At 38.6% G+C, this 17,327-nt stretch overlaps 1 protein-coding gene across 5 annotated transcripts in view; it reads right to left on the reverse strand.

The window, feature by feature from the left end:
- Positions 1-17,327, reverse strand: part of dlgap4b (discs, large (Drosophila) homolog-associated protein 4b) — a 99,418-nt gene that overhangs the window by 47,351 nt on the left and 34,740 nt on the right. For all 5 annotated transcript variants that reach the window (XM_055026465.1, XM_055026452.1, XM_055026457.1 and 2 more), the window contains exon 2: positions 16,227-16,292. The gene's annotated coding sequence lies outside the window, so the exon portion shown is untranslated. The remainder of the gene's footprint in view (positions 1-16,226; positions 16,293-17,327) is intronic.

Here is a 17,327-nt window from a genome sequence, read left to right on the forward strand (position 1 = left end):
TTGTCAAAACTTAGAAGTAAAACAATGGATTTTATTTCTGAAACTCGTCACAGCCTTTAAAAGCATTCATGCTCCAGGACAAAATTTATATTTATTATGCTATATATTTTTTATTGCATTTTTTATGGTTAGGAAACAACCTCGTTGGAAGAAAAACTGTTTTCTTCTATTTTTGTCACACTCTGGTTGTGACAAACTCTGCTTAAACAGCCGAGTCTTGTTTCCTGTTGGTCCCACAAGAAACAAAATGAGGTCAAAACTGCCTTCTGGTTTTTGATACTGTCGTGGCGCCTTTTCACTCCTTTTGTAGATAGTGAACTTACTTGGATCATCTTCATTTCAAAACTATAAACTTGTTTGATAAAATATGGAGTGTTCATTAATTTTGTCTGTAAAACCTTTGTTAATTCAATTTATTTATACATCTCCCATTCATTAAAAACTTAAAAGAAATAGTTTTAGTCCTCTCTTTTTCATTTTAGACACAGTTAAGAGCCACTGGTACAGCTTAGCCTTTATTTATAGCTGCCTAGATACTCTATAGGCCCTAAAATAATTTTTGAATGTATCTTCATTTCTCAAAATCTGAATATTGAAGGGTCAAATGTGACAATCAAAGCATAATTTGCACCCTGCCAACTGAGCTGCCCAGCGCCCCTGCTGCTGTGAAAGAAATTTCCCAAGTGTGGAGACTTTTGCCCAGGTAATGCACCCACCATTCTCTGTTGATATATGAAATCTAAGACGCAGTGATTTTTTGTAGGAACTAAAAACTATCTTAAAAATTTAGAAGCTCATTTTAAAACGCATAACACCAAAAGTCAGGTGGCAAAAAGTTGAGGTGACAGAAAACAGGACGAACCATAACTTGGGCTCTAGAAATGATTGTTTCTCTGTCTTCAGACTCTTGGTTGATTCAAAAAGTGTCCCCGATCTTCATTTCAGCTTCTGTGACATCGTCCCACTGGACCTGACCAAAGCAGCAAATGATGCACAGCAGACACAACTGTGGTCCTGCCATGAGCATCTAATTTTCTCCAGGTCGATTTCACGTCATGGCGTAACAACAGAAAAACTGATCGTTTGATAAACCTAACAATGCTCTGGGTTTTCATACTCCTGCAGCTTTTGTGTTATTAAAGTGGGAACAAAGTAACACACAAAAGCTGCTTCAAATGCTTTTGCTGACAGTTTCTTCTCACCCTTGTCAACATTACCAGCCAGGACATTTGCATGAAGCATGAAGCATGCCCAGGGGCTAGTTTGACTGTTGTCCTGCCATGAGCAGGGTGCACAAACAAAATGCACCCAGTCATCAAAACAAACCAGTTAAAAAAACAACCTTTTTGAGGCTGAAAACAGGTCCAGAAGTGATTTACAACAAAGTGATGGTTTTTAATGTAAGTGAACAAAGTGCATTCGGCATGCCTGTAATCACAAGTTATATGGTTATCATTTGAAATAAAAGAAGGCCGTTGTTACCTACTCAAAAATAAGAGGGAAGAATGTGCTATTTTCAATTGAAGCGAAAATCACAATGCAATTCAAAAGATAATGAGCTAAAATGATAGTGTAATCACACCAGTAAGATATTCTAAAACACTTCAAGGAAACAGGCTGATTAAAATTCTTTCATTCAGGATATGGCAATCTAATTTCCTGAGCTGAAAGTGCCTGGACTTTTTCTTTTGTTTAGAGATATTTAGCTTCTCATCCAAACGGCCTCTTCAGTTCTGATCTAAAAACAGCTACAACAAATCCAAAGTGCAGCCCATGTTAATCATACTTGATTAAATTTAAATTTTATTGATTGATACACATCCACTATACAATAAATTTTATCTTTGTGAATTACAGAAGTCAAACTGATGTGATCCAGGGGTCTTTGAGTTTTATTATTTGTTTTTGTGCTTTGATCACAAATGAACAAATTGTGTTCCTTATCATTGCCTAAAGATGACCTATTATGCTTTCTTGAACAAGTTAAGAGAGCTCTGTGGGCCGTAAAAAATGTCCATTAGATTTTTTGCACAAACTCGTTCTCAGATAAGATTTTAAGTGGTCCAGTTCTGCCTATTTTGAGTTCCTGTCAATGATCTGTTTTAGAGCCTCTTGTCACTTTAAATACAAAACAGACATCTCCGTTGGTGAATGCACACTTTGGCTTTGTGTCAGACTTATAGTTCCTGCCCTTCATGTTTTGGTAAAGCTTTTCCCAAAAAACTACTGAAAATGGTGTGGTTGATGCTTGACAGAGATAAACAGAAACAAAATGTGTTAATGATTTTTGGTCTGAGTAGATGTATTTAAAGCTTTAACTTTAAAGCGGAAAAATCGTTAGAGAATCTTGCTGCTCATCACAAGATTGTGGATGCAGATCCTGTGGTCTTAATTGTCCAGCCATGACAAAGAAAGCATGACTTACTGCTACTGATTAATGTAGAGTATCCAGTGGAGAGGCCACAGATAAATCTGAACACAGTCGCCCTGGACTGTGTTCAAGGCGACTGTGTCCAGATTGATCTGTGGCCGATTTGCGCAAATCAGCTGGAAATCAGCCGCGGGACGACAGTAATAGATTCACTGATTATTATATTTGTCAGAAGAAATGTTCTGCAATTAAATTTAACTGATTCAAGGAGAAAACAAGACGAGGATGGGGTGCCGTCTTTCTCCCTCGTGCTCTCTTGACCTTGATGGCTGATTATTACACACCTATTACACATGAATGTGCACATCTCACGTGAGTCTGGCTAATCCTGAGAATTCACAGGTGGGAGATGTGCAATTACCCTGGCTGAAAAAAAGCCATCAGCTTGATAAGACTTAACACTACGAGCACTGATTTACATAATGCACACCAAATCTGCAGGGCAAAAAGTCTCCATGTTAGAACAGTTTAATTTTATGCCTTGACAAAAACAAATCTGTCGTATTGCTATAATAATCTGAAGTTGCAGGGGCAAAATGTATTAATTAAAATTACCACAACAACACAGAACAAAAGCGTAATGTATGTTGTAGATTTGAAGCTAGATACATAATCTTTATCTTCTTCATCTCACCAAAATGCACCAGAAGCTTTAGAAGTAAACCTCTCCGCTGAACATGTCAGCTTCCTTTCTTACCGTCCCCACATAACAACGCAACTCTCTCTAATGTAACCCAGAAGCAGAAGGCAAATTCCTTTGAAGAGCTGGAAATATCACCGTATTTTCACCGAGGGCTTTAGAGGCATTCAGGCATCGGTAAATCCATGAAAATAAAGCTTACTCATCTCTGACTCTGAGCTGTGTGTTTGCTGGTGTGAGATCACTCACTTCCTCCTTTTTTTTTTCTGTCCTCACTATTTGCACATACTAAATTGCCACTGTGTGTCACTTTAACCTAATAAGATAGCTTCCCCCCCCCCCGCCCTCTCCATCTACTAGTTGTTCTGAAAAAAGGTCTCTGTCACTCTCTGCTTCCTTCAATCCTCTCCCGCTCCTCCCTCTTCCCCTCCTCCCTCTTCGCTGTGTGGCAACTGAAAGCTCTTTAAAGATGCCCGGGGGCTTAACCACTTTGACATTATTACATGAGCCTGACTCACTCAAACCAATCTCAAGCTAATTGAGAAGCTTACGTCTTTACCACAGCTGCTTTCAGAGGAAGAGGGGAAGCTCCCAGTCCGCCGTGCCGACTGACTTCAGATTAAGCGAACCTGATTTGCTTCTGCTGTATTTCTTAAATGGGAATGTACCTCACAGTACGAGTCTGAGTTTATTCTATAAAGCAGAGATGACTTTAGGGGATCCTTATATAAACCGAGAGTTGAACATTCTATTTGAGATCCGTGTTTTGGCCGATTTAATGAGAACTCAGATAAGCTTACGGAAAAGTGGTGCTGATTCTACGAATACAACTAAAAGAAAAATAAATAAATAAAAAAATCCGCCAGCCTGGCTGAGGTGGGGATCGAAATACACATGAGTATTACATGTGATGCTTGACTAATTAACTTAGTTTTGCATGAAAGAAACACGTGGGAGATGTGTGACAAGCGTGGAATATATTCATTTGACAACTTGATCTACCGACTTTATTCCAACAACTTCTATGTAACAAATGTACAAATTTTCTGCCCACAGCTGACACGTTTAAAAAGAAAATATACCAAGCTTAAATAATTGTCAGTATTTTTAGAGAAGGATAGGTCAATAAATCTCAATAAGAAGATCGGTGGATCTTCTTGTCTCCAACAGAAGAAATTCAGAACTAGTGTACAAAATTTAAGCATAGACCGTTTTTGTAAATCATTTTAATAAATATATTTTTGATAGATTTAACTTAGTCATTGCTTGAATAGAACAGCGGCTCTGCAACTTTTTGCCAAAGTAGGCTGGCCTAAATTCACTTATCCATTTTAGTTTATTTTTGCAATTTTTGCAGCAACTTTGTGGCCTCAGATAAACTGCTCTCAGGATATGAAGAATAATGGATTAGCATGGAAGGAAAAAGAGAAGAAATGGAGGAGGATAAAAATAAACCCTAAATGAAACATCAAGAAACACATTTTGTATGGCTGGGACGTCTTTCTGCATCAGCTGAGGGCAAGACTTAACCAACAAGGAGGCGTAGGTAAGCTCAGCAGCATATTTTGACATCTTATTCTTCCTTTCTATTTTTACCGCAGCAGATAAAATGAGAGAAATATTGTCTGAAGCTCCTGCTCAACAAGGATGAGATGATTTTTTTTTTTCTTGCAGAGTTTTCAAAACCAAAGCCTGACTCATATTTCCCAGACTGCTCGGTCTCCTCGCACATTTAATATAACTGTGCGGCTGTGACACAAAATGCGATAGCGCCGCTTCCTGTGCCAAGTACACAGTGTGCCTCTGCTGGGGGCAGGGAGACTGTCTTGTCTTGGCACCTATATTGGGAAGGTCCAAAGTCATCACTGATGGCGGTCATTCAGTGAAATAGCAGCAAAAACAAACAAAAAAAAATGTAAGCAAAGAGATCAGAGTCCAACTGTCGCAAAAGAAACACACTGTACTTCTTGGTGTGAGCACTTAGCTTGATTCCTCTGAGCTGGCATAAAAAAATTGCATGCCCCCCTCCACTTTTTTTGAGAAGGTTGTGAAAATCGGGAGAGGAGAACAAGTAGCTCCTACAATCCTTAAGCATTACCAGGATAAATATACTGCACACAGGCTGATATGGAGTAAAGGAGAGCTCCTTGCAAATTGACACCGTCAGTCTTTAAATCTCAAATATGGAAACACTTCACATCCATTTTTTAGTCCTATCTGGAGTAGAAAATTGATTTCAACAACCTGTTTTTTAAAAACAAAAAACCTATTTATAAGTCTACCATCAACTTCTCAGCCCTTCTGCATTTGGGTTCACTTTCACAGACACCTCACCATGACACATTTACTCTTCCAACAAGAAGTCAATTCAGTCTGCAGAGAAATCCAGAACTGTCATTTTTCAGAAGCAAATCAAAACAAACCAACATTAGCTGATTTATAACATTTTAGACTTTCCTTCAAAATCGGAAGAAAATGAATTCATAATGGAGAGCATCACGACTTGTATAATGCGTGGGTATCGTGCACAGTGTATGTTTCCCCCCAATCTGTGGTAAAACTGATGGAACTTGGGAGTAAAATCTCTGTGCGTATGGATTTTCTCCATAGCTTTAGGAAATTGAAATATTCATGAAGATGCTTAATGCCACATCTATTAGCAAACACAAAGCCATACCAAGAAAAAAAGTGGAGATATAGAGACAAAAATCCTGCGTGTTCTTAATCACACATAATCAGATTAATTAAATAAGACAGTCGTAACATTTAAAAGCATCTAAACCGCCCATCTTTATCCCCTCGATTACTTTAAACCTTCTCAGTGACGTCATTCACCAGGAAGACGAATGACTGTGCACAGACTTTTCCCTGCTCCTGCGACAGAGACGGATGTTCATCAACATGGGCTAAAGGCCTTAACGCTTACGGCAACGTGGGGACATCGACTTTACAAGGCAACACGCAACCGTCAGCTCAGGCTGCTGTAAATGTGCTATACAAGTAAACTTTGACTTTGACAAGAAAAGAAGTGTTTAACATTCTAACATTTCATATGAGGAGGGCACACAGGGGAAAGGAGCGGGAGCATTTATTAATCAGGAGCTGTGTTTCCAGCCTATAGCCCAAACAGAGCACACATGTCTGTGTTTTTGTGTTTGAATGCTATTTTTTGCTGTTCTTTTCCTCAGGGTTAGCCGCCTGCTTCAGGCCAAAGTGATGCATCCAGCTGTGCAAGATATAACATTTTAGGACTGATACGCGAGGACATGCAAAGCCAAAATGCAGACGAGTCCCTCTCTGAAAAGCTCCGAAAATGTGACGTATTTGCATTTGGGCTGTTGTTTATTTTCTTTGGTCTTAAACAGATGTGAGCATCTTCAAAAACATGAGCAACACCATCTTCTCGCAGTCTGCTTCAGGCCTCAGCCTCTTTTTGTGTGTGTGTGTGTGTGTGTGTGTGTGTGTGTGTGTGTGCGTGTGCGTGCGTGCGTGTGTGTGTGTGTGTGTGTGTGTGTGTGTGTGTGTGTGCGTGCGTGCGTGCGTGCGTGCGTGCGTGCGTGCGTGTGTGTGTGTGTGTGTGTGTATGGCCAGATGGGATGCTTAACTCACACACAAACCCAAAAATAAAAAAAAGACACAAAACAAACAAACAAAACAAAAAGAACGTACACACACATAAAAACACCAGATGTGCTTCTTTAGTCCTATGCAACAGACCACAGAAGGTCATGGTCAACTGTGGCTTAGAAAAATACAAAGAAAACAAACAAAAATTTGCCACGCTCATTCACTTTAGCTCCCTTTTTTTTTTACATGCGTCATCCTTCCATCATTTGCCATCGTATTAAAACTTTCCATCCGTCCAACTATCTAAAGCCAGATTTGGAGCAGAGAGCATGTGGTTTTAAACCCCTAAACCAGACGCAGTCACATGTTGCAGTTCCGGAAAGGCTCAAACTTGCCATTCTGACGGGCCCACAGCGAGTGCTGCGCGTTACTGGGAGGGATGCGACGGGTTCAGTTTGGAGGCTGAGAAGGAGAAAACGTGATGAAGTCCTACAGGGATGGACATTTAGATGATTTTAGAAAGTGTAAAAAGAGAAGACAGAGGACTGTGATGCGGCGCTGTTAGTTTGATAAATTGGCCAGCATCATTTTCTTGACGAGGAAGTGATTTTGACATGATGAGAAACAGAGAAACTCTAAGCAGGGTAGCGTGGTCAGGAGCGTTTTTCAAAAGCTTTTCACATTGCTTGACATGCCGACAACCTCAAGTGACGTGTTGGTGATGCAAAAGCTTTAGCTGCCCCCAGTTGATGTGGCCTTAATTCCGTCTCCCCCCAGCCCTTCCAGGATCCATTTACCTTTTAAGTCCATTAGCCTTATTGCAATAAAAACAGCCTCAGAAAGAAGGGCTGATACACGCAGGACTCTTAGAAAATGTGCTTGTTGATTACAGTAGTGGAAGAGCTTCTTCATATCCAGCATTAATGTGAAGCAATCTGATGCAAAGTGATGAAATGTATTAGCTACGCACTTTTTTGATAAGATTCTTTATTTAAAAAGCTCTTCAGAAGTGACATGCTGATAAAGCTAAAGTTAGCCTTGCATGGCAGCTGCGGGGGCTTAATCTGAACCCATTATTCGCTCTGAAGGATTACCAGTGCATGACGTCTCCCAAATGTTTATTATTATTATTCTCTTCTAGGAAGAACAATTAAAAAAAAGAAAAGAAAAAAAAGGACAAGAACTGCTTGACATACAGTTTTGAGACAAGTGCGAACACATGAGGAGGCACCAGGAGGATAATGAAATGTTGCTCTGTTGGAAATCAGGACTGCATAGTGACACTACTGGGTCACTTTTCATGTCCTACTTTATTTGAGGGGCAAGTGGTATTTTTAAAAGCTTTCTAAAAACTGACACCAATACAAAGCCATGTCTAGCCTAATGTAACATGACAGTGGAGTTCATTTAAACATGAATAGGTCAACATGGCAAAAAGTGTTGCTAAGTACTAAGAAAAAATGATCGCGTGCTGAGATTACTTTCTTGGAAGGTAACATCAGATATAGAAGGAAAGTAACTTATATGTCCAATAACAACCATCGACTTTATCAATGCTGGAGACATTGATAAATAGATCGCTAACCAAATAGCAACTCAGGATGAACACAGCAGTTCAGCTCTGGTTTTCTGAGTTACCTTGATATCACTTCACATATAGTAAATGGTCTGTAGCACTTTATCAAGTCCAGACTAGTTCTTAGTCCAACGCTCCTAAGACGGGATGCAAATGGCTTCATGGAGAAGTGTTGTTGTGATGAAGCAGGAAGTAGGAATTTCTCAAAGAGAAAGAGGCCAATTTCAAGGCCTCAAATGGAAGTCATATTTCTTTTATTTTTGATGCAAATACCATTGTTGGAAGGTAACAATTACTTGACTGTGCTATAAATTGACTTGGTGTGCCTCAAAAATATATAATGATGCTCCTTTAATAACCCCAAATCATTTGTCTTCCTTATTAGGTGCTTTAGAAGAGGGAAATTAGACTATTTTTCATAGCTCAAGCAACTCCTGCCTGATAATTACATAATAACTGGATGACTGCCGTTAACTTGACGTGAACTCTTTCACTCACAGGAAACAGATCATCTCTGCCTCAGCAAGGACACAGAATAAATCATAAAATAAATTCTGCTCAGATTCGAGCTGCAATTAGCTCTTGTCAGAACAAGAGCTGTCGTGGGTGAAAAACAAATTAATTTATGCATCGGCTGTTTTTGTATATACTTACTTAAATTATTATTATTAAGAAAGTTGTTTAATAAGCCAGCAGTTTAATTAGCCACTGGACATCTGTAAAATGGTAAACAACCACAGGAGGCAAATACAATTTGATGTTTTTGGTTTTGTGAAGAATATAATTGGCTTTATGAACACAACATTTCCTTGGTGGAAATGACTGGGTTTATTACACTGTCCATGCTGAATAGAAGAGTTTACAGCCAAAGGTGCCTCATTATTAAATGATTCAAACACACTTAGTGGTATTCAGCTATTTAAAAAAAACCAAACTTTTAGTGTCAAAATCCAAAGGCTTCCTCTTTAAGATCAGTTTTATCTAAATCGTGATCAAACGTTTTTAAAATCACACTTACAAAACAAGATGATAATGGATAAAATAAAAACAAACAGAAAATTGTACTGTTTTATGTATTATTAAACAACATAGTTAGGCAAAATGCCACGGCTAATAAGTAAAGTGTCTTACCTGTTGCTAAAAAAAAAAAGTGGCCTAAATACATAACAAAATCAATATAGAGAAATCCCAAATTATTTATGAAACTTCTAATATTAGATTTACAAATTCTTATTCAACCAATACGTTTGATTTAATAGAAAATGAGATAAGTATTTCTCAAAACATAAAACAACCTAGGAAGTATCTTTTTGAAGAAACAAAAATGACCAGCTTCAATTATATGTGGACAAAAATGACAGCAAAAATTATTGCTGATGAGCTTTTAATGCCTCCACTTGTATTTTTCATCATTGACCTTTGATGATGGGCTTCAGATCTTTGAGGTTGAAAGCTGTGATCACACCACTCAACAATATAATTGGTAATTATAGTTGGAAGAAACATGTTGGGGACTTTGAAATATGACTATAACTCTTGCAAGGGCAATGAGTGTTTGAGGTTTACTGTAAATAACACAGACTGAATGTCTGAGAGTTAGAACAAAAACAGGACTTGCGCTACAAGAATTAAACTGGAAACTCAATAAGTAATGAAATACCCAACTCTTTGGTGCTCCAAGAAGGTTATTCTGAAGGACTCAACTAAAAGCTGAACAATCTGTTTTGGTCTGAGAATACTGGCAGGAAAACTGAGTCTCTTTGGGGTTTACATTTTTTTTTACTTAAATAAAACACTCAAAGACGTTAAATGATTAAAACTATGCCGTTTCACCAACTGGTTTTACAGCTCTCAACACTGCGAGTTGTTAAACCAGCCAACAGCTCCCTAGTTTGAGAGGCAAGATGGGAAACTTTTAGTTTCAAAACAACAGCAACAATTTAAATGGCTATGATGCAACCCATGGGAAACTCCCCTAGGGGCTTGTTCTCTATCTGACTCAAAATAAAATGGTTCTGTTTTTAAGGACCATTACATTTGAGTGATTCAACATTTATGTCTTGGGATGTCACTGTCTTTTACGTTGAAAAATTTCTTTTTCAAAATGCATCATTGTTCCGACTGAGCAAACTTCTCAGCTCAAGGCCTGAACTAAACTATACTCCTCCCTGTGATCCCTATCGAAGTGAGCCGCTTATATCGGTTTGAGGTCTACTGTATTAATCTTGTCAAATGGATTCAGAGAGCACAGATACTGCAGATCGACTCGAGGCTCAGGACAGAAGACCAGATGGCCAAACAGACCGGACAGGCAACCAGAGGGCAGTCACCCGATATAAAGAAGGGTGAAAGAAGGGCAGTCGTCACACTGGAGAGGTGAAAGTGAGAACGATAAAGGAAAAGTTCAGCATGGAAATGAAGAGGTGCTTGCAAACGTGAGATGTCGGCAAGAGATACGCAAAGGAAAGGAGTAAAATGACAGATTGTGACTCCTGCTGGCATCGTCCCTCAGATGTTATGTTGTAGAATTTCCCTATGCAGCTCAGCTTCCCACCATTACATGCAGCAAAAGCTCTGCTCCCTGTTGAATTATGCATACTAGTGCAGGAGGAGTGAGCTGTTGAGTTGAAGGGGGGGAAAAATAAGAGACATTGAGAGAATTGCAGGAACAGAACAGGTGTATCTATTACAAAGAGAGCAGAATTCAGCAGTTTCCTGGAAGATGACTTAAGCAAATGTGTACCAGGGGGGAGAGAAGTGGTCTATGGAATATGACACTCTATCTTTCACAACTACTTGACTATGATGGAAAAACAGTTCAGGAAAACATGTTCACAAAGAATACCAAAGAGCCTCATCCAAATCCAGGTCACAAAGTTCAATAACCTAGTATGAGCTTTTTTAGTCATTTTGATTATTTAAATTAGTGAGAGAATCAACCTTCTAATGGAAGTGTAGTCTGTTTAGGCTTTGGAGTCCAAACCTAGAAAACATTACATTTCTGGATTTTCAAAGTCTATCAGAACTTGAGTTCATTTTTCATTTTTGCTGCTTTACCAGTTTGTGGTATTTTGTTTTGGTGTATTCTTACTTTGTTGTGTGGACACGTTAGTATTTACGTTGTTCCTCGGTGTCTTAGCTTTCTGTTTTGGTTTGAACATCAGTCAGGACAAAAGGATCTGCAGACGAGGACCCTGGATGCAGCGATTGATTACATACATCACCTGCAGATGTTTCATTATGCTTGTATCAGGAATTTGTCTACATTTTATTTCAAAATAACAAATAATCATACTGTCATTAGCACTACTAATTAGCTTGGTTTTCACAACTAATTGTAATTATCAGTCTAATTGTGTAATTCCTTGACGAAGTAGACCCAGTTGTCTCGACATGTGGGAGAAAATAGTTTCTTTTAATAGTTGCTTCTTACATCCCAGTGATGCTGAAAATAGAAAAACCTGATTTCTCTTCCTTCAGTGACATCCACATCAAAGAGTGTCAGTGAAACACTGACTTCACCTTCTGAGACATTTTAATAATGAAAAAGAGAACATAAAATAATTTAAATATCTGCTCTTAACCTATGTCATGTTGAGTAGATGAGACAAAAAGGGCATATCTGAACTGCTGAATGTTTTCTTTTTCTGCTGTCATTGTAGATTGATACCATCTGATAATTAATAATAATGATTTTTAAGTGTTATTATTGGCCAGTGTAATCCAGCCTTGCTTTTAGTAGTATTTTGTAATTTTTAAAACCAATTTAATTTTTTTTTTTTGTCCTTTTTCAGAGAGGCTTTGGAGAACCAGTCGAGACATTTATAAATTAGAGGGGTACAATAAATTAAATTGCATTCATCATCATAATATTCATGGGTACAATGTTGGAAAGGTCTGCTTGGATGCAATATCTGGTTGGCTATTATGTTTCACGTGTCATGCATTTTAATTCTGCTTGCCAATAAAATATTTGTCCACAAGGTTTGACTTTCATTGTCCCCACTTCATGTAGATCTCACTTACTGAGCTAAGAAAGACAAGAGGAAATATTCTATTCTTGGGGGAAAAAAAATTGTATCTAGGAATGTTTGGGTTTTATCAAATTAAAGATTGTTGTCACAACATGCAATAATAATTCATAATTCCCTATTACTGTGTAGGGGATTGTTTGGATAACTCCTCCCATTCAAGAAGCTAATACAGCAGTACTGCACTGTGACTTCAATATGCCCAGCATGTTTTTCTGGACTCCTATAATCTTATTAAAGTAGTTATTTTTCTTGCACCAGTAATGGGCATGCGACGTTATCTATTTTGACAATGAAACCACTTGCAATAAATCAAAAATGCTCAACTGTGCATCCACACGCATGAGAAGAGCCTGGATTATTAAGTTTGCAGATGAATCCACAGGAGTGGAGCTACGTCCCTGAAAATGATGAATCACTGTAAATGGAAGAAAGTAGAAACCTGCTGCAGAAACATCACATTGTTTAGTGTAGGGGAAAAAAAGAAAGGAGCTGGTCAGTGACCTCTTAAGTTCATGACCTAAAAATGTAAACTCCCGGCATCACTGACCTTGTAGTAAAGACAGTGGATGACACGTCATACTCTGAAGATCTCAGCTGGTCTAAGTGCAGCACTTGACTCAGCAGAGGCTACACTTTCTGAGTGAACCGACACAAGCATCACTCCCTCCCCGCCTCTTCACAAAACTCTGCAGACTGGAGGGAAAACAACAAACAGGGCCCTGCAGAGGATAATGAGAGGAAGCCGTAAGTGTCGTTGCCGTGCCCCGACCATCAGGATCCATTTCGAAGCTGGAAATCATCAGAGACTCCTCACACCCTCTTCAGAACGATTGTGATTGGCTTCCATTGGGCAAATTGCGGTGCAACCACAAAACCAGAACCACCAGACTGCTGCACAGCTTCCTGTCTGAAGCTTTTTAGATAGTTAGTTGCTGAGAATTTAAGTTTTGGTATTTTATATTACTCCACTATTTTTATGTCTTTCTACTTTGTGTTGTGTTGTTATTAATTTGAGTTTAATCTGTTTTAGTGAGCTGCTTGGTTTTGCTGCTGCCAATTGGTTTACATAGCAGCAAATTGATACATTTTTATTATCTTATTTGAATCAATCAAATGAGCCAGTATATTGGTAGCTATGAAAAGGAAAATATTGTTTATCTTACAAAATTAATCAATTGTATTTGCCAGATACTTCACTAGAAAGTCCAATGCCAAAGAAAAATGAGAAAATGTTGTGCTGTCTTCAGTAGAGGACAGTCAGGATGTTGAATTGCTACATGTGGCACAACATAGACTCACATGACCAGATCACAACTCAAGGCAAATAGGTCTCCAGCACAGACAAATAGGTCTTTGTTTTAAAGTTAAAGAAACATTTTCTTGACATGGCGTAGAAAAAAATACTGTGTGTCACATAAGTGAAATGGAGAGTGATGCTGCAGTCACCTTAGCTGCCTGATGGACAGATGAGAGTCACCGGAAAGAGTGGCAAATGAAAAGGCAGAAGCTTTAAAAGCTTTAGAAGGGATTTGTATCCAGTAAGCCCCACATAGGATTAAACCATGTTAGTGCAATGCCTACAGGCAGCAGAAAGAGTGCACACACCAACACACAGAGAACACACAGAAGGCGGCATGTGCACTAAATGACAGCAGTAAGCTCGTATGCAGAACGACAGTGCAATGATACGTCAACAAAATCCTGTGGTTCTGAGGTTTGCTGCAGAGATGGGTTTTAGCCAATTGTTTGTAACAAATTTGTTTATGTATAAATGAGAAATTCCTCTTCTTTTGATAAATGTAAATAAATAATGGATGAATGCAATTTAAATCTTTTAACTTTTTGTGGCAGCATAGCACTCGATAGCAACAACTCTAACCAGACTATATATTTTTTTAGAGAGATTTGGCTTCAAGCCCATTTAAATCCATGCTTCCAGGAACTTCTTTAGGCCATAAGGCACAAATATTCCCAAAATGCAACGTTCTCTGCATTAAAAAAAAAAAAAAGAGAAAAGAAATGACCACCCGGTTGGTTCAAAGTAGTCTTTCCAGCCATGATTCTCACTACGAAATGAGATTTTGGGTTGAAGTCGATGAGATCATAGCTACTGGCACATCACGTCTGCCTGACATTAAGTATTGAATAACTTTCAAGCTGTGTGAAAAAACACAGACTAAAATCTAATAAACAGCACCAATATGGAAACTCCCAGTGGCCATAACAGTGGAGAGGTATTTCTCTAAGGAAGAAAGCTGAAGACATTAAAGTTTGTGTTCACAGTAAACCAGTCTGAGTTTAACAGTGCAAATGAAAGTCTTGCCTCATCTTTGCAGAATAATACCTCAGTCATTTGACTTGTTTTCCACACACTTAGTGCAAAACTACAGGCCTGTACACAGATTATGCATGACTACAAATTAATATTAGAGTGCACGATTAAGTCTACTTCTAACGAGACATAGGAAAGATGCAGTTTTCAAACTCACACAGGGACAAAGACCTTCACTTTGGACACATGTCCTGTATTCTGATGAAACTAATGGATTATTTTGACCATCATATATAGCTGTTAAAAAAAATACTAATGAAGGAAAACTGATATTATTTGAAAAAGGTGTAGAAAGTTTGGTAAAATAACCATTTTAATGGTGTTGATTCAGCCTGCAAGACAGTTACAGTCTGTAAGATCGGCTTTCACAACAAGACCTCTCCAGTTTTGTTGACAAGAGGTGAAAAGCTACATTTGATGAGGAAACTAAAATACTAAATCATAAATAATTTAAATGTGAATACTTTTCAATTAATTTCATTAAGTGAAGCGCTGTGAATACTTTTCAGATGCACTGTACATGATATCAGATGCACTGTACATGATAGCTTAGATGATCGACAGCACGTGCTCAGCTGTTCATCGAAGCTATATTTCTAAATGTTACTTTTAAATATACCCAGGTTATGACAGACAGTAGCGTTTCAACATTTCACCCTGGCTTTCAGACTTGCTTGATGAAAGAATAGTTGTTTTCTGTGCGCAAGAAGCATCTCAGAAAAGCAAAAAGACGAAGAAAAAAAGAAAATCATTAATGCAACCACTGTGAAAAGAATATTGATTTGTTTCTTTGAAAAGAAAATCCAAGCAGGATCCATCACTGTCACTGCAAATTTAAAAGTGTTATATATACACACAGTAACACATCTTGTTTTCTTTCTTCACTTTCAACGAACAAAAGACGCAACTTTACCTACTTGACTCTTTATTTTCAGTTGCCACAATCTTTTCCATCTCTTGGATTTTTTTGGTCCCCATCTCTACATCTTTGGTGGGCGTGCTGCATATGAAGTATTTCCTCCACATTGTGAGTGACAGCCTGCCCCTATAGATAGCATCTCAGCTGAGATTTGTGCTTATTATGAAATTAATCCAGTGTGAAAATCACGAGCTGCGTGTCACACCTCAGGGAAGCCCCCTCGGAGCGCTGCGACCATGTTCCATCATCTCTCTCTGCCTGTGGCCAACGTTGTGCATGCATCTGCATGACAAAACATGCTCCTTCAGCCGCGACAACACAACGCTACTAAACCTACTACGCTCGTCTCACACTTAGTGTTCGTCTTGAACATAGGCCGACATTTCTATTCTGGTCAGTTTTTGGCCTTAGAAAACACAAGGCCCCTGGGATTTCATAGCTTGTACAAAGGACAGATAGCCGTGCCTCCCACAGAGTCATACTTTTTGTTTGTCTTGTGTTTGACAGCCGCATTCAACCCGTCTGCCTTCAGGATTTATCGCTGTTCAGAGTAGACAAGGTCAAGGCAAGGCGTTAGCTTCTGTGGCTTGTGAACAGAGCCGTCGGTAGCTCGGACGCTTCCATGCATTTAACAACAAAATGAAGCACTTTATCTGGTACAGCTCAGCACAGTGCCAAATGAACACAGGTCATCAGTCTCCTAATGGTGGAAGAAAGACCAACGTACCTTCTCAGAGCAGACCAGGAGTTTTTTGCTGAGGTGATGGAGCAGCAGGTTTACTGGTGGGAAGTCCTGAAAAAGAAAGAGATGTTATCAGCTCCAGGCATTATGACAGTGTTTTCTCTCTGCATTAACAAAAACAACCACATCTATCATTCCAAATATAGTTGTGATACTTGTAAATGTATACATGCTGTTTTTTTTCACACTTTGTATCCTTACAACCACAACATGTATGTTCATATGTGTATTTTTATTCAACTTTATGTGATAGACCAACACAAATCAAAGCATAATTGAGAAGTGGGAAAAAATTGTTTAAAAGGTTTTTGAAAATAAAAAAAAATAAATAATAAAAAAGTGTGCCATGCATTTGTGTCTAACCACTTTTACTTCGATACCCCAAAACACCATCAAAGGCAACAAAGTGTCTTTGCATCATCCAATGATGAAACAGGGTCCATCTGTGTATAATTTATTCTCAGTATAAATCCAACTGCTCCATGAAGGCCTTTGAGGTTTGCTAGAGAAAATTAGTGAACAAAAAGCCTCATTAAGTCAAGAAGCAGCACAGAAAGATTAGGAAAAAAGTTGTGAGGATATAAAAAGTGGGTTTAGGTTACAAAAAAAATATCCCTGACTTTGAACATCTCGTGAAGCAATCTTTAATCTGTTATCCGAAAATGAACGGACTATGGCGCTGCTTTAAAAAAAGCCAAGATTTGTCCATGCACAGAATAGAAAGTCAAGGATAAGGTGAGCTTCAATCCCAAAAGCACCAAAGAGAGCTATGGTAACCCTGGAGGAGCTGCTGAGATCCAAAGCTCAGGTGGGAGAATCTGTTGACAAAGCTTGTGTTTGTAACAAAACATAAAAAAGTTCAAGGGTGAGGAATACGTTTGAAAGGCAATGTGTTTCAAAGTGAGCAAAATGGAAGAACTAATTGAAGTGAAAGCGCAGACTGAGGTAATTCGTGTTTGAAAATAGAAAGTTGTTTCATCTGATTGTACAGACCAGCGAAGTTATTTGCCTTCCACAGGATGGTCATCAAGATAGTTGTTTGGAGATATGTCTCACCGTCGTCATTACTCCCTTTTGTCTCGACGA

This window comes from Poeciliopsis prolifica, unplaced genomic scaffold (assembly GCF_027474105.1).
Source record: "Poeciliopsis prolifica strain line A6 unplaced genomic scaffold, Auburn_PproV2 SCAFFOLD003, whole genome shotgun sequence".
Lineage (NCBI taxonomy): Eukaryota > Metazoa > Chordata > Actinopteri > Cyprinodontiformes > Poeciliidae > Poeciliopsis > Poeciliopsis prolifica.